Source organism: Zea mays, chromosome 1 (assembly GCF_902167145.1).
Source record: "Zea mays cultivar B73 chromosome 1, Zm-B73-REFERENCE-NAM-5.0, whole genome shotgun sequence".
NCBI lineage: Eukaryota > Viridiplantae > Streptophyta > Magnoliopsida > Poales > Poaceae > Zea > Zea mays.
Genome location: NC_050096.1, coordinates 300,523,652 through 300,548,813, shown reverse-complemented (window position 1 = coordinate 300,548,813; position 25,162 = coordinate 300,523,652). Strand labels below are relative to the sequence as shown.

Genomic DNA, 25,162 nt, shown 5'->3' with positions numbered 1-25,162 from the left:
GTTCTGCCCTCCAGCAGGTCCACAACAAAAGACATATTCACAGGAGAAAAACAAAGGGTAATCTTCAGCCAGCCGTGTGCTAGGCAGAAAAAGAAATTATTAACACACACAGCGCATTAAGGTCGCAAATAAAATCAAGCTCCTTCACAAATAACAAGCTTAACTTAAACTTAGACTATGGGCAGTCAGAGTCACTTAGCGGTTCCAACGTAGAAAGATAATTGAGAAAGCCTGCACAGTGGATAGCTGCTGATAAGCATAAGTTGCAGTCCCACCAGTCTGCCTGCCAAGTGCCTACAACATAAATAGAGATGCTAAACATAATAAACTCTAGAGGGCACAATACCAGCACGAGTTGTAGCATAGGAATATGCAAGGCCAGGAACAGAGTCCTTGTGACAGTCGATGAACTTCGATCTGAAAGTTTCCTCACCTAATTTAATTACTGTGAAAAAGTTTGAATTGCTATTGAGCAATCCCTTTTCCCACAGGACCTTCATGACACAATGCCGTGGCACTAGCCTCTTCTCCAGGCTGTATGTGAGCAGTACAGGCCTTTGCACAATGTACCGTGGCTCCAGTGCAGCCTCGATGACGAGGAACCCAATCTTGCGAAGAAGAATCTCGGCAGAAAATTTTAGTATAGCTGGTGCCTTGGACACTGCAGTGAAAACCTCAAACCCAGAATAACCAATAGTCCTCTTAAACAACTCAAGCTTGGCAGCAACCTTCTCTTGGGACAAACAGGCAACAACGGACACTACTTGCCCGAACAGCCCGAAGTGGGGACGAAGTCCAAACGGGTCGGGCCGCCCAGTAAGCCCGTAACCCAGCACGGTGGTTACCGGGCTCGGGCCGGCCCAGCCCAACCATGGGTCGTGTCTGGGACTAAGGCGCGGCATGGCCCGACATGGCCTAGTTTTATGTTTTTCTATTTTTAAATTTAAAATATCTATACTACACATGATTATAGAGTATAAAACACAAAAAAATATATATGTGCCTTGTTGGTTAAGTGGGTGTAGATAGACTATTAAAGCCAACAACCATCGTTCAAACCCCCATTCTTGCACATTTTTAGCCTTTTTTGGCTACTTAAACATGACAGGTTAGCATAGGCTCATCGGACCACGGCCCGACCCGACACGATAAATAGCCTACCGGTCCGTAGCCCGCGGGCTGGCCAAACCGGGTTGGGTCGGGTTTACCCAAAATCGTGTCGTGCCTCAGCGGGCCTGGCCGGGCCGGGTGACCCATTTGGACATCTATAAGTGGGAGGCACCCCAAACTGTTTCGCCCGCGGCAGAAACTCTTTCACGTGTTCTGGGTTGTAGGTAAGTAGCCGCATGAAGTTTAAACAAAGCTATGTTGGTTAAGCAGATGTAGATAAGCTTTTAAAGCCAACAACCATGGTTTAAACCCTCATTCTTACACATTTTTAGCCTTTTTGGCTACATAAACGTGATGGGCTGGGCGGCTGGCATAGGCCCGTCGGACTATGGGTCGGCCCGACACGTTAATGTAACGCCCTGAATTTGGGGGTAGAATTTTTTCTTCTTTTCTCTCACCAAATTCGGGCGTTACTCTCTTTTCTCTTTCCCCGTTTGCTCCTTCTTCCCAATTTCAAACCAGTATAACGGCAGGTGTCCGTGTCATGTATAAACCAAAACCTAAGTGTCATGGGTGTTGCATCATGCCGAAGCACATTCCTTTGTCTGATGTTGAGTGTTCGTCTCGTTCCGTTCCGGATTTCGATTCGCGATTTAATTCCGTTTAGTGGTCCGCGCTTGTCGTGGGTTTTCGATCCGCGAAGTGGCCCGGCCCAACCTAGTCCGGCCCGCCCTGTCCTGCGCGCCCCTGGCGCCCAAACCCCCCCCCCCCCATGCGCCCCCTCCCCTCTCTCCCTCTCATTTGGATCTCCCGCGCAAACAACCTCTCCTCTCCTTCTTCCACCTCTCTCTCCCCGTGGTGCCCTAGGATTTGGAGACGGCGATCACCGGATTTTGGACCCCGAGGTGAGCTCCCCTCCCCTCCCCTTCTCCTCTCTCTCTCCCTCTCCCTCCTCTTCTTCCCCCCCCCCCCCCCGCGCGCCCTCCCTCTTCCCCCTGCCCGCGTGCGACCCCGTCCCCTCCCCCCGCGGCGGCGCTCGCCCGCCCGCCCCTGCCCGGCCCCGCGCGGCGGCGCCCGCCCTCCCCTGGCCCTCGGCGGCGTTCGGCCCCCCCGCTCGGCCCCTCCCCGCGGCGGCGCTTGGACCGCCCGCTCGGCCCCCCGCTCGGCCCCTCCCCGCGGCGGCGCTCGGCCCCCCCCGCTCGGCCCCTCCCCCTCCCTCCCCGGCGGCGCTCGCCCGCCCCTGCTCGCCCGCGGCGGCGCTCGGACCGCCCGCTCGGCCCCCCCCGCTCGGCCCCTCCCCCTCCCTCCCCGGCGGCGCTCGCCCGCCCCTGCTCGCCCGTCGGCGGCGCTCCCCTTTCCCCCCCCCCCCCCCCCGCGCGCGGCGGCGCTCGCCCGCCCTCCCCGGTCCCGCGCGGCGGCGCTCGGACCCTCCCCCGGCCCCGCGCGGCGCTCGCCTGCCCTCCCCGGTCCCGCGCGGCGGCGCTCGGCCCCTCCCCCGGCCCCGCGCGGCGCTCGTCCGCCCGCCCCTCCCCGCGGCGGCGTCCGCCCGTCCTGGCCCCGTGGCGGCGCCCGCCCGCCCCCGCTCCTCCCCAGCTCGCGCGCAGCGCGGCCCCGGTGGCCCCTGCTCGCCGGCGCGACCCCGGCGCGGCCTCCGGCCCCCGGCGTGTCCCCGGTGCGGCCCCTGGCCGGTTCAACCGCCCCCCTGGCCGGTTCAACCGCCCTGGCCCCAGCTCGGCCGCCCGTTCCCCCGTCCCGGCCTCGCCCGACCGTATCTTCGCTCGCCCGCGCTCGCGGTGATTACTCGTTAATTAGCGTGTTGCGTCGCGCGCTTCGCCGCGCGACGGATTTGTCTAAATTCAGATTCTATCTTGTGTTGCGTCGTGCGCTTCGTCGCGCGACGATCCATTTTTGTTTCAGGTTGTTTAAGGTGTAACGCCGCGTGTGTATTCACGCGACGTTCCACTTTGGACTCAGTTTAGCCGACGTATGCCGTCGTGCGCTTCGTCGCGCGACGCTTAACGTCTCCTCTTAACCAAGGCGAAGTGTCTCGCTGCGTGCTCGGTCGCGCGACGAGTCGTTAACTTCTTAATTTGTTTTAGAGAGCTTTGTCGCGCGTCTCGCCGCGCGACCATCCTTTTATTTATCTCCACCTGCTTATAATAATTAGACATGAAACATGACTTTACTTTACGCTAAACATAGTGTCTACATTAAATTTCCTTCCATTAAGCGAGTGGTTAGTTTATAATCATGTAACGTGATCGTTTCTCGACTGTCTTTTACTCTTTCTCTCTTAAGCGTACTCGCGAACCCGCGTGGAACGTCTGTTTACTTATTGCATTCTATTGTATGGTGTACTGTTCTTTTGTATTAAATGTGTGGATGTATGTATGTTTGCAATCGCATAGAGAATGATCCGGTTGAAGAGCCCGAGGAACTCGCAGGAGAAGCCCCTGAGCAGCAGTCGGTTGGTGGAGGCAAGTGTCCCTTGACCTATCTCTGTCCTATTCATTATTTAATTCACCTCCCGCCTTACACATTTATGCCTAAGGATTGACTAGCTTTTGTTAACCATGTCCTTGTTCACCTATTTGGGTTGGATTATTACTGTTTAGCTTTATGCTATTTCTCAAACTCTAATCAATGAACATAATGAGATTATCTATGATACGCTGTTTTCTCTTCTCTTATTATGATGTATGCTTGTGGTCTTCAAGGGGGCTCGAGCGGTTTCTCGAGTGCCTCTCCGTAAGGACCTGTTCTATGGATGACCGCCCGGGAAAACAGTGCAACCATAAGGGTGGAATGGGATGCCCTTAGCTGAGTAATTAGAGGATCCGGGGTGTAGTTCACTTAGCCGTCGTGCCGTCAATGGGGCTCGGTGTATGCGGCTCGCTCTGCCAAGTTTGGGTTCGCCCCTTGGGGAGGAGTGCGGTGCATTTAGGAAACCTAACGGGTGGCTACAGCCCCGGGGAATCTTTGTAAAGGCTACGTAGTGATGCCCTGCTAGGCCACCTAGGTAGTGGTCAATGGGGAGTAGCTCTCTCCGGGCAGAATGGGAATCACGGCTTGTGGGTAAAGTGCACAACCTCTGCAGAGTGTTTGAAAACTGATATATCAGCCGTGCTCACGGTTATGAGCGGCCAAGGGAGCTCCAGTGATTAGTGGTACTTGATCGGAGATACTTTGGTACAGGTGGTTGTGAGATCGATGGTTTTGGTTATGGCTATGATGCTGGTAAGTGGTACTCTTTCCGTTCGGAAAGGAGTACGTTTGGGTTAATAACTTGGGTTAATGCTAAAACTTGGCTTTTCTACTAGTAAGTAATAATCTGACCAACTAAAAGCAACTGCTTGACTTATCCCCACATAAAGCTAGTCCACTACAGCCAAACAGGATACTTGCTGAGTATGTTGATGTGTACTCACCCTTGCTCTACACACCAAACCCCCCCCACCCCCAGGTTGTCAGCATTGCAACCACTGCTCAGGCGAAGATGAAGCTGTGGAAGGAGACTTCCAGGAGTTCCAAGACTACGACGAGTTCTAGGTGTGGGTTAGCGGCAACCCCCAGTCGGCTGCCTATGAAGGCCGCGGTTATCTACGTTTCTTTTCCGCACTTTGATTTATTGCAAGAACTATATGGACGTCTCAGATGTATGATGTAATCGACTATTTCCCTTATTAATACTATTTTGAGCACTGTGTGATGATGTCCATGTTATGTAACTGCTGTGTACGTGAATAACTGATCCTGGCACGTACATGGTTTGCATTCGGTTTGCCTTCTAAAACCGGGTGTGACATAAGTGGTATCAAAGCCGTGCTGACTGTAGGACCGCTAACCTAGAGTAGAATGGTCGTTCTAAGGACTATAGACCTCTGTCTCTGCCTTGACTTTGATATCCCTTCAAAAGTTGGTCATACCGACCGAACCTATGTTCTACTATATACTATACCTTGCTGAAAATCATGTTTTATTCTAATCCTTCATTTACCTATGATTCATTACTTGCTGGTCATATTGATTCTGTTCTCACCCTTTTGCTTGCGATGTCTTTTGTAGATGGCTCGACTTAGACACACTGCACGAAAGTCAGTCATACCCTTCTTACCCTCTCGCCTTGCTGAGCGTCCGCTTCGCCGTCCCGTGGCCGGACAGTCCAGCCACTTGGAGAGACTGCACCACCGCCTGCGTGAGGAGCAGGAGCGTCGACGACAGGAGCAGCAGGGCTCTTCTTTCTCGCTCCACCAGGAGATAGAGTCTGTGAGGAGCTGCTCCCCTGTGCTTCCTCTGGAGCCGCCCCCTGCACCACCACTGGGCGCCCCAGCTTCTGGAGTAGCCGCTGGAGGAGACCCAGACGACGGAGATGGCGACGACAGCTCGAGCCACGACACCGACTTCTCTGCTAACCTTGAGCCGGAAGGATGGATTGCTCGACCCATCACTCGCGACGCTGCTCGCGGGTGTCACTTCCACGATGCGCTCGACACCCTGCTACGTCGGGCATTTAACCGGCATACTTGGTCCGTCGAGTATCGCTGTGTGGTCTACCAGCACAGTCGCGGGGTCTACCCGGACCGCTGGGAGGCAACCTGTTTGGTGCGCTGCCCGGAGAACAGTCTCTAGGGTGCAGAGGCCTGCTTAGAGCACTATTCTATCTCTGAACGGGACTCAGCTGAGGCAGCCATGCAAGATGCTGCACGGCGTGCGCTTTCGCACTACTGCTCGGTTTTCGGTGGGGCAGCTGATGGTCTTGACCTGAAGTATTACCCCCGCCGTCCATCTGGCAGCACAGGAGGCGTGATTGTTTCACCTGTCGGTGAGGGCAATCCTAGGTTGAGCAGCACAGTCAACCTAGCCGCCGTGCTAAACACGGAGCTGGACCATGCATTAGACGAGCTGAGTAGGGCTCGTGCTGAGATCGCCCTGCTGCGGGCTGAGCGCGCGGAATGTCGTCACCTGGATGGTGGTTCCCCCGCTCCCGTCGGGACTCAGCACCCGTACCGCTCACCTCAGCGTGGACACCAGTCTTATGGTAATCCCGACTGCAAGACCAAGATAAATCTAGAACCATAGCTCGTTAGAGTTGGATCTTGTAATTAATACGAAATATATACATAGAAGCTTCAGTCTTAGCATTAGTCTCGCTCTTAGTTAGTCTTAGTTAGACAGGGTAGTTTGCTACATCCTGTGCATTTATGTTTGTCATGATGAACTATGTTTGGTTTGGATCTTTGTAATGACTGTCACCAGAGTGTGGGTATCCCCTGCATTTTGGTTTGCCTATTATGTTAATGGAGTTAGTTATATAGTTGGGAAACCTTTTATTCCACTCTCCTCTTTATCTGAGAAGCTGTGTGGTCTGTGTTGGAGATCAGTGAAGATGCTCATCTGTTCAGTGCTGTTGAAGAATTCCATACTCTTTTCTTATGCTGCAAGATTTGCCAGATCAGTTCTGATGTGTGGTTGCATTCTGCAGATGTCAGAGAACAGGCGCAGAGGAGGAAGGCGTGCTCAGCAAAAGCGAGCCGCTCAACAGGAGGAGGTGCCCCAGCAGCAGCATCTGCCGCCCCCGCCCCCGATGTCGATCGAGCAGATGTTTCTGATGCAGACTCAGGCAGTTCACGCCATCGGTCAGACTTTGGCCGCCATTCAGCAGCAGCAGCAGGCTCCACCTCAACCTCAGATGCCTCAAATGCCTAGAGACAAGCGTGCTGAATTCATGAGAGGTCATCCACCAACGTTCGCTCACTCTTCTGACCCCATGGATGCTGAAGACTGGCTGCGCACTGTGGAGCGGGAGTTGCATACTGCTCAGTGCGATGACAGGGAGAAAGTCCTGTATGGTCCCCGTCTGTTGAGAGGAGCAGCCCAATCATGGTGGGAGTCTTACCTCGCCACCCATGCCCACCCTGACGCCATCACTTGGGAAGAGTTCAGAGGTAGCTTTCGTTAGTACCATGTTCCCGCAGGTCTGATGACAGTGAAGAAGGAGGAGTTTCTGGCCCTCAAGCAAGGGCCATCGTCTGTCAGTGAGTACCGGGACAAGTTTCTGCAATTGTCTCGCTATGCTCCTGAAGATGTCAACACCGACGCCAAGCGACAGTACCGTTTCCTGAGAGGCTTGGTTGACCCTCTTCAGTATCAGCTGATGAATCACACCTTCCCGACATTCCAGCACCTGATTGACAGAGCAATCATGACAGAAAGGAAGCGTAAGGAGATGGAAGATCGTAAGCGCAAGATTAGTGGACCCCAGCCTGGAAGCAGCAGTCGTCCTCGTTTCTCAGGCAATCAACCTCAGCAGTTTAGGCAGAACCAGCGTCCACCTCAACAGAATCAGCAGTTCCAAAGGCAGTATCCTCAGCATCAGTACCAGAACCGTCAGAGCAATCAGTCAGGAGGTCAGTTTCAGGGGCAGAATCAGCAGGCACCTCGCCTTCCTGCCCCAGCAAACCAGCAGAACAGTCAGGCAGCACCAGCTCAGGTTGGAAACAGAGCATGTTTCCACTGTGGAGAGCAAGGCCACTGGGTGATGCAATGTCCGAAGAAGGCAGCCCAGCAGCAGTCAGGCCCCAATGCCCCAGCAAAGCAGAATGTGCCTCAGTCTGGAGCAGGCAATCGCTCTCAGCCGCGCTATAATCATGGAAGGCTGAACCACTTGGAGGCTGAAGCAGTTGAAAGGGAAATGTGCCCTTGGGCCATTTCTAAGTATTTTGGTGATTGAGTGCAAACACAAGTGCTTAAATGTGAGAATATGCCCATGGTTGAACAAAGTGAAAATCACAAGTAAAGGTATGTTTCTAAGCCTTAGTACATTGGTTTTGTGTACTAATATCTTGTCTAAGTGTTAGAAACAGAAAGAAGAAGAGAAGAGAAGACTTGGCTGTGTACAGCCAAGGGGCTGTTTCGGTCTGGGGCACCGGACTGTCCGGTGGTGCACCGGACAGTGTCCGGTGGTGCACCGGACAGTGTCCGGTGCGCCAGGCTGCCTCGGCCGAAGAGGCCGCTCTCGGGTTTTTCTCCGGCGACTTCGGCTAAAATTCACCGGACTGTCCGGTGTGCACCGGACTGTCCGGTGAGCCAACGGTCGGCCGGGCCAACGGTCGGCCGCGCGATCGGCGCGCGACACGTGGCCGAGCCAACGGTCGGAAGGAAGCACCGGACTGTCCGGTGTGCACCGGACTGTCCGGTGCGCCAGATCTGCAACGGTCGCCAACGGTCGGCTGCGCCTGTTAAGGAAAGAAATCGGGCACCGGACAGTGTCCGGTGTGCACCGGACTGTCCGGTGCGCCCGACGACAGAAGGCAAGGATAGCCTTCCAGATGTGTTCTCAACGGCTCCTAGCTGCCTTGGGGCTATAAAAGGGACCCCTAGGCGCATGGAAGAGAACACCAAGCATTCCTTGAGCACTCTTGATCACTCGCACATCAATCTTGCGCACTTGTTCTTCATTCTAGTGATTTGAGCTCCGTTCTAGTGTGCTAGTCTCTTGAGCTCAAGTCTGGGTCTTGTGTGTGCGTATTTGCTGTGATCTTTGTGTTGTGTGAGTTGCTAATCCCTTCCTTACTCCGTGATTTTCTGTGAACATCTTTTGTAAGGGCGAGAGGCTCCAAGTTGTGGAGATTCCTCGCAAACGGGATTGAAGAAAGAAAAGCAAGAACACCGTGGTATTCAAGTTGATCATTGGATCACTTGAGATGAGTTGAGTGCAACTCTCGTCCGTTGGGACGCCACAACGTGGAGTAGGCAAGTTTTGTACTTGGCCGAACCACGGGATAACCACCGTGTCATCTCTGTGATTGATTTCTTGTGGTTATTGTGTTTTGACTCCTCTCTAGCCACTTGGCCATACTTGTGCTAACTCTTAACAAGTTTTTGTGGCTTAAGTTTTGAAGTTATTCAGGATCACCTATTCACCCCCCCCCCCTCTAGGTGCTCTCAATTGGTATCGGAGCCGTTCTCTTCAAGAAAGGGACTAACCGCCCGAAGAGATGGATCCTAAGGGGAAGGGAATTGTGATCAACGACAAGGAGAAGGAGTCCTTCGTCAACGAGCCAAGGGATGACAAGTCCAACGACTCAGGCTCGGGCCACAGGCGCAAAGATGGGAAGAAGAAGAAGACAAGGTGCATCAAGGAGATCATCTACTACGACGATAGTGATGAATCTACTTCTTCCCAAAAGGATGGTGACAACGACTACAAAAAGACGGTCAATTCGAACTTTTCATTTGATTATTCTCGTATTCAACATAGTTCGAATTCGCATTTGCTTTCCATTCCTCTTGGCAAACCCCCACACTTTGATGGGGAGGACTACGGATTTTGGAGTCACAAAATGTGTAGTCACTTATTCTCTCTCCATCCAAGCATATGGGAGATTGTGGAGAATGGAATGAAATTTGATAGCTCGGATAGTCCTATGCTTATAAATGAACAAATTCATAGAAATGCACAAGCTACTACTGTTCTCTTAGCATCTTTGTGCAGGGAAGAGTACAATAAGGTGAGCGGCTTGGACAATGCCAAGCAGATATGGGACACCCTCAAGATCTCTCACGAGGGGAACGACATCACCATGCTCACCAAGATGGAGTTGGTGGAGGGCGAGCTTGGACGATTCGCCATGATAAGGGGAGAGGAGCCAACTCAAACTTACAACCGGCTCAAGACCCTTATCAACAAAATAAGGAGCTACGGAAGCACGCGTTGGACGGACCACGACGTCGTCCGCCTACTACTCAGGTCCTTTACCGTTCTTGATCCTCATCTCGTGAACAATATTCGTGAGAATCCCAGGTACACGATGATGACGCCCGAGGAAGTACTTGGAAAATTCGTGAGCGGGCGAATGATGATCAAGGAGGCAAGGTACGTCGATGACGCGTTGAACGGTCCAATCCACGAGCCTCAACCCATTGCTCTCAAGGCATCGAGAAGCAAGGAGGCACTACCAAGCAAGGTGGCGCAAATTGAGGCGGCCGGGCTTAATGATGAAGAAATGGCTCTCATCATTAAGCGCTTCAAGACGGCGTTAAGGGGTCGCAAGGAGCATCCCAACAAGACCAAGACGAAGGGGAAGCGCTCATGCTTCAAGTGTGGTAAGATTGGTCACTTTATCGCTAATTGTCCCGATAATGATAGTGACCAGGAAAAGAAGAGTGGAAAATGGGAAAAGAAGAAGAATTACAAGAAGGCAAAGGGCGAGGCTCATATTGGAAAGGAGTGGGATTCGGATTGCTCCTCGTCCGACTCCGACAACGAAGGACTCGCCGCCACCGCCTTCAACAAGTCATCCCTCTTCCCCAACGAGCATCACACTTGCCTCATGGCAAGGGAAAAGAAGGTAACCACTCGTAATGCTAATACTTATGATTCTTCTAGTGATGATGAATCTAGTGAGGATGAAGTAGATTATTCATGTTTATTCAAGGGCTTAGATAGATCTAAGATAGACAAAATTAATGAATTAATTGATGCCTTGAATGATAAGAACATACTTGTAGAAAAGCAAGAGGATTTGTTGTATGAAGAACATGATAAGTTTGTAGAGGCTCAAAAATCCCTTGCATTAGAAATTAAGAGGAATGAAATGCTTGCTTGTGAAGTGTCAACATGCCATGATTCTATTTCTAACTTAAAAAGCATAAATGATGATTTAAATGCTAAACTAGTAGAAGCAAATAAATCCAACTCTTGTGTTGAATATGTTGAAGTTTGCACTAGGTGTAAGGATATTGATATTAATGCTTGTAGCGAACACTTAGTTTCTATTTCAAAATTGAATGATGAATTAGCTAGTCTTAATGCTCAACTTAAGACTAGCAAGAGTAATTTTGATAAACTAAAATTTGCTAGGGATGCCTACACGGTTGGTAGACACCCCTCAATTAAGGATGGGCTTGGCTTCAAGAGAGAAGTCAAGAACTTGACAAGCCAAAAGGCTCCTATCTCCGCCAAGGAGAAAGGGAAGGCTCCTATGGCTAGTAGCACTAAAAAGAACCATGCTTTTTTGTATCATGATAGAAGACATACTAGAAATGCAAATAGAAGTTATGATGCTTTTGACTCATATGTTTATGATTCTCATGCCATGTTTGCTCCTAGTTCTTCTTATGTGCATGATAGAAATGTTACTAGGAAAAATGTAGTTCCTAAAAAGAATGTTATTCATGCTCCTAGGAAAGTAGCAAATGAACCTTCTACCATTTATTATACTTGCAATGCTCCCTTTGCTATTTGTAGAAAGGGCAAGAAGGTAATTGCTAGGAAGTTAGGGGCAAGATGCAAGGGAGATAAAACTTGCATTTGGGTCCCTAAGAATATATGTGCTAACCTTGTAGGACCCAACATGAGTTGGGTACCTAAGACCCAAGCCTAAATTTGCCTTGCAGGTTTATGCATCCGGGGGTTCAAGCTGGATTATCGACAGCGGATGCACAAACCATATGACGGGGGAGAAGAAGATGTTCACCTCCTACGTCAAAAATAAGGATTCCCAAGATTCTATTATATTCGGTGATGGGAATCAAGGCAAGGTAAAAGGGTTAGGTAAAATTGCAATTTCTAATGAGCACTCAATTTCTAATGTGTTTTTAGTTGAGTCTTTGGGATACAATTTGCTATCAGTTAGTCAATTATGCAACATGGGGTACAACTGTCTATTTACAAATGTAGATGTGTCTGTCTTTAGAAGAAGTGATGGTTCACTAGCTTTTAAGGGTGTATTAGACGGCAAACTTTATTTAGTTGATTTTGCAAAAGAAGAGGCTGGTCTAGATGCATGCTTAATAGCTAAGACTAGCATGGGCTGGCTGTGGCATCGCCGCTTAGCACATGTGGGGATGAAGAACCTTCACAAGCTTCTAAAGGGAGAACACGTGATAGGGTTGACTAACGTACAATTCGAAAAAGATAGACCTTGTGCAGCTTGTCAAGCAGGTAAACAGGTGGGAGGAGCGCATCACAGCAAGAATGTGATGACCACTTCAAGACCTCTGGAGCTGTTGCATATGGATCTCTTCGGACCCGTCGCCTATCTGAGCATAGGAGGAAGTAAGTATGGTCTGGTTATTGTTGATGACTTTTCCCGCTTCACTTGGGTGTTCTTTTTGCAGGATAAGTCTGAAACCCAAGGGACCCTCAAGCGCTTCCTCAGGAGAGCTCAAAATGAGTTTGAGCTCAAAGTGAAGAAGATAAGGAGCGACAACGGGTCCGAGTTCAAGAATCTTCAAGTGGAGGAATTCCTTGAAGAAGAAGGGATCAAGCACGAGTTCTCCGCTCCCTACACACCACAGCAAAATGGTGTGGTAGAGAGGAAGAACAGGACGCTCATCGATATGGCGAGGACGATGCTAGGAGAGTTCAAGACCCCCGAGTGCTTTTGGACGGAAGCCGTGAACACGGCTTGCCACGCCATCAACAGGGTCTACCTTCATCGCCTCCTCAAGAAGACGTCGTATGAGCTACTAACCGGTAACAAACCCAATGTATCGTACTTTCGTGTATTTGGGAGTAAATGCTACATTCTAGTGAAGAAGGGTAGAAATTCTAAGTTTGCTCCCAAAGTCGTAGAAGGGTTTTTATTAGGTTATGACTCAAATACAAAGGCGTATAGAGTCTTCAACAAATCATCGGGTTTGGTTGAAGTCTCTAGCGACGTTGTATTTGATGAGACTAATGGCTCTCCAAGAGAGCAAGTTGTTGATTGTGATGATGTAGATGAAGAAGATGTTCCGACGGCCGCTATACGAACCATGGCGATTGGAGAAGTACGGCCACAGGAACAAGATGAACGAGATCAACCTTCTTCCTCGACCATGGTGCTACCCCCAACTCAAGACGATGAACAGGTTTATCAACAGGAGGCGTGTGATCAAGGGGGAGCACAAGATGATCATGTGATGGAGGAAGAAGCGCAACCGGCACCTCCAACCCAAGTTCGAGCGATGATTCAAAGGGATCATCCCGTCGACCAAATTCTGGGTGATATTAGCAAGGGAGTAACTACTCGATCTAGATTAGTTAATTTTTGTGAGCATTACTCTTTTGTCTCTTCTATTGAGCCTTTCAGGGTAGAGGAGGCCTTGCTAGATCCGGATTGGGTATTGGCCATGCAGGAGGAGCTAAACAACTTCAAGCGCAATGAAGTTTGGACACTGGTGCCTCGTCCGAAGCAAAATGTTGTGGGAACCAAGTGGGTGTTCCGCAACAAACAGGACGAGCACGGGGTGGTGACGAGGAACAAGGCTCGACTTGTGGCAAAAGGGTATGCCCAAGTCGCAGGTTTGGATTTCGAGGAGACTTTTGCTCCTGTGGCTAGGCTAGAGTCAATTCGAATCTTGCTAGCATATGCCGCTCACCATTCTTTCAGGTTGTTCCAAATGGATGTGAAGAGCGCTTTCCTCAACGGGCCAATCAAGGAGGAGGTGTACGTAGAGCAACCCCCTGGCTTCGAGGATGAACGGTACCCCGACCACGTGTGTAAGCTCTCTAAGGCGCTCTATGGACTTAAGCAAGCCCCAAGAGCATGGTATGAATGCCTTAGAGATTTCTTAATTGCTAATGCTTTCAAGGTTGGGAAAGCCGATCCAACTCTTTTCACTAAGACATGTGATGGTGATTTGTTTGTATGCCAAATTTATGTCGATGACATAATATTTGGTTCTACTAACCAAAAGTCTTGTGAAGAGTTTAGCAGGGTGATGACGCAGAAATTCGAGATGTCGATGATGGGCGAGTTGAACTACTTCCTTGGGTTTCAAGTGAAGCAACTCAAGGACGGAACCTTCATCTCCCAAACAAAGTACACGCAAGATCTGCTAAAGCGGTTTGGGATGAAGGACGCCAAGCCCGCAAAGACGCCGATGGGAACCGACGGACACACCGACCTCAACAAAGGAGGTAAGTCCGTTGATCAAAAAGCATACCGGTCAATGATAGGGTCATTACTTTACTTATGTGCTAGTAGACCGGATATTATGCTTAGCGTATGCATGTGTGCTAGATTTCAATCCGATCCTAAGGAATGTCACTTAGTGGCGGTAAAGCGAATCCTTAGATATTTAGTTGCTACGCCTTGCTTCGGGCTCTGGTATCCAAAGGGGTCTACCTTTGACTTGGTTGGATACTCAGACTCCGACTATGCTGGATGTAAGGTCGATAGGAAGAGTACATCGGGGACGTGCCAATTCTTAGGAAGGTCCCTGGTGTCATGGAACTCTAAGAAACAAACATCCGTTGCCCTATCCACCGCTGAGGCCGAGTATGTTGCCGCAGGACAGTGTTGCGCGCAACTACTTTGGATGAGGCAAACCCTCAGGGACTTTGGCTACAATCTGAGCAAAGTCCCACTCCTATGTGATAATGAGAGTGCTATCCGCATGGCGGAGAATCCTGTTGAGCACAGCCGCACAAAGCACATAGACATCCGGCATCACTTTTTGAGAGACCACCAGCAAAAGGGAGATATCGAAGTGTTTCATGTTAGCACCGAGAACCAGCTAGCCGATATCTTCACTAAGCCTCTAGATGAGAAGACCTTTTGCAGGTTGCGTAGTGAGCTAAATGTCTTAGATTCGCGGAACCTGGATTGAATTGTAGCATACATGTATTTATGCTTCCACTGCATTTGTTGCTTATTATGGTGCTCAAGTTGTACAAACACTCCCTGGACCTCACAAGTCCGTTGCAAAGTGTTGCACATGTTTAGGGGGAGATGTGTTACAACTTGACCCTTTGAGACTAACCATGTGTTTGAGTTTGATGATTTAGTCTCAAAGGAGGCTTGAAAGGGAAAAGGTGGACTTGGACCATGAAAGACTTCCACTGCACTCTGATGAGAGGGTAACTTATTCCAAGTCCATCTCATGAACTCTTATTGCCATTTGCTCTTAATTGAAGATTTTGGTGAGGCAATGGGGTTATAGAGCCAAGATTGATCCCGTTTTGGTGCTTGATGCCAAAGGGGGAGAAAATAAAGGCCAAAGTGATAAATGGATCAGCTACCACTTGAGAGATTTTGAAAATAGTAGAGTAGAGCTTTTGTTTTGTCAAAACTCTCTTATTGTCTCTTTTGTGAAAAGTTGGCTTCTTGTGGGGAGAAGTATTGATTATGGGATTTAGGGGGAGTTTTTGAAATCTTTGGTCAATCTCGTTTGGAATGACTCTCTTTATGCCTCAACATGTGTGGTTGACATAGAAATAGAGATTTGAGTTTGATTTGCAAAAACAAACCAAGTGGTGGCAAAGGATGATCCATATATGCCAAAATTGAATCAAAACCAATTTGAGTTTTTATTTGAAGTGATTTTGCACTTGTTCTATTTGCTTTATGTTGTGTTGGCATAAATCACCAAAAAGGGGGAGATTGAAAGGGAAATGTGCCCTTGGGCCATTTCTAAGTATTTTGGTGATTGAGTGCAAACACAAGTGCTTAAATGTGAGAATATGCCCATGGTTGAACAAAGTGAAAATCACAAGTAAAGGTATGTTTCTAAGCCTTAGTACATTGGTTTTGTGTACTAATATCTTGTCTAAGTGTTAGAAACAGAAAGAAGAAGAGAAGAGAAGACTTGGCTGTGTACAGCCAAGGGGCTGTTTCGGTCTGGGGCACCGGACTGTCCGGTGGTGCACCGGACAGTGTCCGGTGGTGCACCGGACAGTGTCCGGTGCGCCAGGCTGCCTCGGCCGAAGAGGCCGCTCTCGGGTTTTTCTCCGGCGACTTCGGCTAAAATTCACCGGACTGTCCGGTGTGCACCGGACTGTCCGGTGAGCCAACGGTCGGCCGGGCCAACGGTCGGCCGCGCGATCGGCGCGCGACACGTGGCCGAGCCAACGGTCGGAAGGAAGCACCGGACTGTCCGGTGTGCACCGGACTGTCCGGTGCGCCAGATCTGCAACGGTCGCCAACGGTCGGCTGCGCCTGTTAAGGAAAGAAATCGGGCACCGGACAGTGTCCGGTGTGCACCGGACTGTCCGGTGCGCCCGACGACAGAAGGCAAGGATAGCCTTCCAGATGTGTTCTCAACGGCTCCTAGCTGCCTTGGGGCTATAAAAGGGACCCCTAGGCGCATGGAAGAGAACACCAAGCATTCCTTGAGCACTCTTGATCACTCACACATCAATCTTGCGCACTTGTTCTTCATTCTAGTGATTTGAGCTCCGTTCTAGTGTGCTAGTCTCTTGAGCTCAAGTCTGGGTCTTGTGTGTGCGTATTTGCTGTGATCTTTGTGTTGTGTGAGTTGCTAATCCCTTCCTTACTCCGTGATTTTCTGTGAACATCTTTTGTAAGGGCGAGAGGCTCCAAGTTGTGGAGATTCCTCGCAAACGGGATTGAAGAAAGAAAAGCAAGAACACCGTGGTATTCAAGTTGATCATTGGATCACTTGAGAGGAGTTGAGTGCAACTCTCGTCCGTTGGGACGCCACAACGTGGAGTAGGCAAGTTTTGTACTTGGCCGAACCACGGGATAACCACCGTGTCATCTCTGTGATTGATTTCTTGTGGTTATTGTGTTTTGACTCCTCTCTAGCCACTTGGCCATACTTGTGCTAACTCTTAACAAGTTTTTGTGGCTTAAGTTTTGAAGTTATTCAGGATCACCTATTCACCCCCCCCCCCCTCTAGGTGCTCTCAGCAGTTCAGGAGACCCCCGGCATGATAGTAGGTATGTTCCCAGTCGACTCCCATATTGCAGAAGTGTTATTTGATACTGGAGCAACACATTCTTTCATTACTGCATCATGGATAGAAGCACATAATCTTCCAATTACTACCATGTCAACCCCCATTCAAATCGACTCAGCCGGTGGTAGAATTCGAGCCGATAGCATTTGTTTGAATATAAGTGTGGAAATAAGGGGGATAGCGTTTCCCGCCAACCTTATAGTAATGGGTACTCAGGGAATAGATATCATCCTAGGGATGAATTGGCTAGATAAGTATCAGGCAGTTATCAGTTGTGATAAGAGGACCATCAAGTTGGTGTCCCCACTAGGAGAGGAAGTGGTGACCGAGTTAGTCCCGCCTGAGCCAAAGAAAGGAAGTTGTTATCAGATGGCCGTTGATAGCAGTGAAGCAGACCCAATTGAGAGTATCAAGGTTGTGTCCGAGTTCCCAGATGTGTTTCCAAAGGACTTACCGGGTATGCCACCAGAGCGGAAAGTTGAGTTTGCCATAGAGCTTCTTCCTGGAACCGCCCCTATCTTCAAGAGAGCTTACAGAATATCTGGACCAGAGTTGGTTGAGCTTAAGAAGCAAATTGATGAGCTGTCAGAGAAAGGTTACATTCGGCCAAGCACCTTGCCTTGGGCCGCCCCTGTCCTATTTGTGGAGAAGAAAGATGGCACCAAGAGGATGTGTATCGATTATCGAGCTTTGAATGAGGTCACGATCAAGAACAAGTATCCCTTGCCCAGAATAGAAGATCTGTTCGACCAGTTGAGAGGAGCCAGTGTGTTCTCCAAGATTGATCTGAGGTCAGGTTATCATCAGCTCAGGATCCGACCTTCGGACATTCCGAAGACGGCATTCATTTCCAAGTATGGTTTGTATGAGTTCACAGTGATGTCTTTTGGTTTGACCAATGCGCCAGCGTTCTTTATGAACTTGATGAACAGTGTATTCATGGAGTACCTTGATAAGTTTGTGGTGGTATTCATTGATGACATTCTGGTCTATTCTCAAAGCGAAGAAGAACATGCAGAACATTTGAGGATGGTATTGCAGGGATTGCGAGAGCACCAGTTGTATGCAAAGTTGAGCAAGTGTGAGTTCTGGATCAGTGAAGTCCTGTTCTTGGGTCACATAATCAACAAAGAAGGATTGGCTGTGGATCCGAAGAAAGTGGCAGACATTTTGAACTGGAAAGCGCCAACAGATGCTAGAGGAATCAAGAGTTTCATTGGAATGGCCGGATATTATCGACGATTCATTGAAGGATTTTCGAAGATTGCGAAACCAATGACAGCGTTGCTAGGCAACAAAGTTGAGTTCAAGTGGACCCAGAAATGCCAAGAGGCCTTTGAAGCGCTGAAAGAGAAGTTGACTACAGCGCCTGTCCTAGTCTTGCCTGATGTGCACAAGCCCTTCTCGGTGTATTGTGATGCTTGTTACACGGGTTTGGGATGTGTGTTGATGCAAGAGGGAAGAGTTGTGGCTTGCTCGTCCCGACAGTTGAAGGTTCATGAGAGGAACTACCCAATCCATGATCTAGAGTTGGTAGTAGTGGTTCACGCACTGAAGTCATGGAGGCACTATTTGTATGGACAGAAATGCGATGTTTACACAGATCACAAGAGTCTGAAGTACATATTCACTCAGTCAGAGTTGAACATGAGGCAACGAAGATGGTTAGAGTTGATCAAAGACTATGAGTTGGAGATTCATTACCATCCAGGCAAAGCAAACGTAGTGGCAGATGCTTTGAGCAGAAAGAGTCAAGTCAATCTGATGGTCGCTCGTCCGATGCCTTATGAGTTGGCCAAAGAGTTTGACAGGTTGAGTCTCGGATTTCTGAACAATTCGCGAGGAGTCACAGTCGAGTTGGAACCTACCTTAGAGCGCGAAATCAAAGAAGCGCAGAAGAATGATGAGAAAATCAGTGAGATCCGGCGACTGATTCTAGAAGGCAAAGGCAAAGATTTTCGAGAAGATGCAGAAGGCGTGATATGGTTCAAAGACCGCTTATGTGTTCCCAATGTCCAGTCCATTCGGGAGTTGATTCTCAAGGAAGCTCATGAGACAGCTTATTCGATTCACCCTGGCAGTGAGAAGATGTATCAGGATCTGAAGAAGAAATTCTGGTGGTACGGAATGAAGAGGGAAATCGCAGAGCATGTGGCTATGTGCGATAGTTGCCGAAGAATTAAGGCAGAGCACCAGAGACCTGCTGGATTGTTGCAACCGTTGCAGATCCCTCAGTGGAAATGGGATGAAATCGGTATGGATTTCATAGTCGGATTGCCTCGCACTCGAGCCGGCTCCGATTCCATTTGGGTAGTGGTGGACCGCTTGACCAAGTCAGCCCACTTCATACCTGTCAAGACCAACTACAGCAGTGCAGTATTAGCAGAATTGTATATGTCTCGGATCGTTTGTCTTCATGGTGTGCCAAAGAAGATAGTGTCAGACAGAGGAACGCAGTTCACCTCTCATTTCTGGCAGCAGTTGCATGAAGCTTTGGGCACGCATCTGAATTTCAGTTCAGCTTATCATCCGCAGACATATGGCCAGACCGAAAGGACCAATCAAATTCTTGAAGACATGTTGAGAGCCTGTGCGTTGCAAGATCAGTCCGGATGGGACAAGAGATTGCCTTATGCAGAGTTTTCCTATAACAACAGTTACCAGGCCAGTTTGAAGATGTCACCATTTCAGGCGCTTTATGGAAGGAGTTGTAGAACTCCATTGCAATGGGATCAGCCTGGAGAAAAGCAAGTGTTTGGGCCAGACATTTTGCTTGAAGCCGAAGAGAACATCAAGATGGTCCGAGAGAATCTGAAGATAGTGCAATCAAGACAGCGAAGCTATGCAGACACAAGAAGAAGAGAGCTGAGTTTCGAAGTCGGAGACTTTGTTTATCTGAAAGTGTCACCGATCAGAGGAGTCAGAAGATTCGGAGTGAAAGGCAAGCTAGCACCCCGTTACATTGGTCCGTATCAGATTCTTGCAAGACGTGGAGAAGTGGCCTATCAGCTCAGTTTGCCCGAGAATTTGTCTGCTGTGCATGATGTCTTTCATGTGTCTCAGTTGAAGAAGTTGAAAGGGAAATGTGCCCTTGGGCCATTTCTATGTATTTTGGTGATTGAGTACCAACACATGTGCTTAATTGGGAATTTATGTACATGGATGAACAAGGTGAAAATCATGAAGTAAAGGTATGTTTCTAAGCCTTAGTACATTGGTTTTAAGTACTAATATATTTGTCTAAGTGTTAGAAACAGAAAGAAGAAGAATAGAGAAAAGGAGAAGGGACTTGGCTGTGTGCTGCCAAGACCCAGCTCGGTCTGGAGCACCGGACTGTCCGGTGTGCACCGGACAGTGTCCGGTGCGCCAGGCTGGCGCGACTCGAACTGGCCGCTCTCGGGAAATTGGCCGGCGGCGTACGGCTAAAATTCACCGGACTGTCCGGTGTGCACCGGACTGTCCGGTGAGCCAACGGTCGGCCAGGGCCAACGGTCGGCCGCGCAATCCGCGCGGGACACGTGGCCGAGCCAACGGTCGGAAGACGGCACCGGACTGTCCGGTGTGCACCGGACATGTCCGGTGCGCCAACAGCGCCAGATCTGCCAACGGTCTGCAACGGTCGTCTTCGCCGTTTAAGGAAACAAATCGGGCACCGGACAGTGTCCGGTGTGCACCGGACTGTCCGGTGCCCCCGACGACAGAAGGCAAGGATGGCCTTCCTGATTTGCTCTCAACGGCTCCTAGCTGCCTTGGGGCTATAAAAGGAGCCCCTAGGCGCATGGAGGAGATACACAAGCAACCTTTGAGCATTCTTGATCATCCACACTAAGTCTCTGCGCATTCGTTTGTGTTTCTAAGTGTTTCGAGCTCTGTTCTAAGTGAGAACTCTGAGATAGTCTTGTGAGCTTGATTCTTGGCCGTGTGTGTGCGCTTTTGCTGTGGATTTGTGTGTGTTGCTTCCCTCCCTTACTCTGTGTTTCATTTGTGATCATATACTTGTAAGGGCAAGAGACTCCAATTTGTGGAGATTCCTTGCAAACGGGATAGTGAAAGGAAAACAAAACACCGTGGTATTCAAGTGGGTCTGTGGACCGCTTGAGAGGGGTTGATTGCAACCCTCGTCCGTTGGGACGCCACAACGTGGAGTAGGCAAGCGTTGGTCTTGGCCGAACCACGGGATAAAATCACTGTGTCACTCTGTGCTTGATTCTCTTGTGGTACTGTGTTTTGTTGAGATTGTTGAGACTTCACCTTAGCCACTTGGCAATAATCGTGCTAACACCTAATCAAGTTTTGTGGCTATAAGTTTGAAGTTTTTACAGGATCACCTATTCACCCCCCCCCCCCTCTAGGTGCTCTCAATTGGTATCAGAGCCGTTCTCTTCACAAAGGGACTAACCGCCCGAAGAGATGGATCCTAAGGGGAAGGGTATAGTGATCAACGACAGAGAGAAGGAATCCTTCGTCAACGAGCCAAAGGATGATAAGCCTACCGACTCCGGCTCGGGCCAAAGACGGAAGGAAGGGAAGAAGAAGAAGACCAGGCGCATCAAGGAGATCGTCTACTACGACAGCGACGAGTCTACTTCTTCCCAAAAGGACGAGGACCACAACGACTACGACAAACAAAGAAAACCGGTTAATTCGAACTTTTCTTTTGATTACTCTCGTATTCCGCAAAGTTCACATTCTCATTTGCTCTCCATTCCACTCGGCAAGCCGCCACACTTTGATGGAGAAGACTACGGATTTTGGAGCCACAAAATGCGTAGTCACCTATTCTCTCTCCATCCTAGTATATGGGAGATTGTAGAGAGTGGAATGCATTTTGATAGTTCGGATAGTCCCATGTTCATTAATGAACAAATTCATAAGAATGCACAAGCTACTACTGTTCTTCTAGCTTCCTTGTGCAGGAATGAATACCATAAGGTGAGCGGCTTGGATAACGCCAAGCAAATCTGGGACACCCTCAAGATTTCTCATGAGGGGAACGACGTCACCTTACTCACCAAGATGGAGTTGGTGGAAGGCGAGCTTGGACGGTTCGCAATGATAAGGGGCGAGGAGCCAACGCAAACATACAATCGGCTCAAGACCCTTATCAACAAGATAAGAAGCTACGGGAGCACGCGATGGACGGACCACGACGTCGTCCGCCTAATGCTAAGGTCATTTACCGTTCTTGATCCTCACTTGGTGAACAATATACGTGAAAATCCCAGGTACACCAAGATGTCGCCCGAAGAAGTTCTTGGGAAATTTGTTAGCGGGCGAATGATGATCAAGGAGGCGAGATATGTGGACGACGCCTTGAATGGTCCGATCAACGAACCGCAACCTCTCGCTCTCAAGGCAACACGAAGCAAGGAGGCGCTACCTAGCAAGGTGGCACAAATTGAGGCGGCCGGACTCAACGATGAAGAGATGGCTCTCATCATCAAGAGATTCAAGACGGCGCTAAATGGTCGCAAGGGGCAGCCAAGCAAGACCAAGACCAAGGAGAAGCGCTCATGCTTCAAATGCGGTAAGCTTGGTCATTTTATCGCTAACTGTCCCGATAATGAAAGTGACCAGGAAAAGGGGAACAAAAGAGAAAAGAAGAAGCAATACAAGAAGGCAAAGGGCGAGGCGCATCTAGGAAAGGAGTGGGACTCGGATTGCTCCTCGTCCGACTCCGACAATGAAGGACTCGCCGCCACCGCCTTCAACAAATCAACCCTCTTCCCCAACGAGCGTCACACATGCCTTATGGCAAGAGAGAAGAAGGTATGTACTCGCAACTCTACCTATGCTTCTTCAAGTGAGGACGAATCTAGTGATGAGGATGAAGTAGATTATTCATGTTTATTCAAGGGCTTAGATAGATCTAAGATAGACAAAATTAATGAATTAATTGATGCCTTGAATGAAAAGAATATACTTTTAGAAAAGCAGGAGGATTTATTGTATGATGAACATGATAAATTTGTAGAGGCACAAAAATCATATGCTTTAGAAGTAAAAAGAAATGAAATGCTTTCTTATGAACTATCTACTTGTCATGAAACCATTTCTACTTTACAAGGTGTTAACAATGATTTAAATGCTAAGTTAGAAGTAGCAAATAAATCTAATTCTTGTGTAGAACATGTTAAGAGTTGCACTAGGTGTAAGGATTTCGATGTTGATGCCTGTAGTGAACATCTAGTTTTAATTTCCAAATTAAATAAGGAAGTGGCTAGTCTTAATGCCCAACTTAAGACTAGCAAGAATGAAGTTGATAAAATAAAATTTGCAAGGGATGCCTATACGGTTGGTAGACACCCCTCAATTAAGGATGGACTTGGCTTCAAGAGAGAGGCCAAGAACTTAACAAGCCATAAGGCTCCCATCTTCGTCAAGGAGAAAGGGAAGGCCCCTATGGCTAGTAATGCTAAAAAGAACCATGCTTTTATGTATTATGATAGGAGAAATGCTAGAAATGCTTATAATGAATTTGATTCACATGTTTATGATTCTCATACCATGTTTGCCTCTAGTTCTTCTTATAAGCATGATAGGGATATGCCTAGGAGAAATATTGCTCATGTGCCTAGAAAGAATGTTATTCATGCTCCTAGAAAAGTAGAGAATGAACCTTCTGTAATTTATTGTGCTTTAAACACTTCCTTTGCTATTTGTAGAAAGGATAGGAAAATAGTTGCTAGGAGGTTAGGGGCAAAATGCAAGGGAGACAGGACTTGCATTTGGATCCCTAAGGACATTTGTACTAACCTTGTAGGACCCAACAAGAGTTGGGTACCTAAGTCCCAAGCCTAAATTTGCCTTGCAGGTTTATGCATCCGGGGGTTCAAGCTGGATTATTGACAGCGGATGCACAAACCATATGACGGGGGAGAAGAAGATGTTCACCTCCTACGTCAAAAATAAGGATTCCCAAGATTCAATTATATTCGGTGATGGGAATCAAGGCAAGGTAAAAGGGTTAGGTAAAATTGCAATTTCTAATGAGCACTCTATATCAAATGTATTCTTAGTGGAGAGTCTTGGATATAATTTGCTATCTGTCAGTCAATTATGTCAAATGGGATATAATTGTTTATTTACAAATATAGATGTGTCTGTCTTTAGAAGAAGCGATGGTTCATTAGCTTTTAAGGGTGTATTAGACGGCAAACTTTATTTAGTAGATTTTGCAAAAGAAGAGGCCGGTCTAGATGCATGCTTAATAGCTAAGACTAGCATGGGCTGGCTGTGGCATCGCCGCTTAGCACATGTGGGGATGAAGAACCTTCACAAGCTTCTAAAGGGAGAACATGTGATAGGTCTAACAAATGTTCATTTCAAAAAGGATAGACCTTGTGCAGCTTGTCAGGCAGGTAAACAGGTGGGAGGAGCGCATCACAGCAAGAATGTGATGACCACGTCAAGACCCCTGGAGCTACTGCATATGGACCTCTTCGGACCCGTCGCCTATCTGAGCATAGGAGGGAGTAAGTATGGTTTAGTTATTGTTGATGACTTTTCCCGCTTCACTTGGGTGTTCTTTTTGCAGGATAAGTCTGAAACCCAAGGGACCCTCAAGCGCTTTCTCAGGAGAGCTCAAAATGAGTTTGAGCTCAAGGTGAAGAAGATAAGGAGCGACAACGGGTCCGAGTTCAAGAACCTTCAAGTGGAGGAGTTCCTTGAAGAAGAAGGGATCAAGCACGAGTTCTCCGCTCCCTACACACCACAGCAAAATGGTGTGGTAGAGAGGAAGAACAGGACGCTCATTGACATGGCGAGGACGATGCTAGGAGAATTCAAGACCCCCGTGTGCTTTTGGACGGAAGCCGTGAACACTGCTTGCCATGCCATCAACAGGGTCTACCTTCATCGCCTCCTCAAGAAGACGTCGTATGAGCTACTAACCGGTAACAAACCCAATGTATCGTACTTTCGTGTATTTGGGAGTAAATGCTACATTCTAGTGAAGAAGGGTAGAAATTCTAAGTTTGCTCCCAAAGCTGTAGAAGGGTTTTTGTTAGGTTATGACTCAAATACAAAGGCGTATAGAGTCTTCAACAAATCATCGGGTTTGGTTGAAGTCTCTAGCGACGTTGTATTTGATGAGACTAATGGCTCTCCAAGAGAGCAAGTTATTGATTGTGATGATGTAGATGAAGAAGATGTTCCGACGGCCGCTATACGGACCATGGCGATTGGAGAAGTACGGCCACAGGAACAAGATGAACGAGATCAACCTTCTTCCTCAACTATGGTGCATCCCCCAACCAAAGATGACGAACAGGTACCTCAAGTGGAGGCGCTTGATCAAGGGGGAGCACAAGATAATCAAGTGATGGAGGAAGAAGTGCAACCGGCACCTCCAACCCAAGT

The 25,162-nt window shown here is 48.7% G+C and overlaps 1 pseudogene; it reads right to left on the bottom strand.

Moving 5' to 3' along the window:
- Positions 1-314: 314 nt before the first annotated feature.
- Positions 315-25,162, bottom strand: part of LOC118473252 (uncharacterized) — a 53,167-nt pseudogene continuing 28,319 nt past the window's right edge.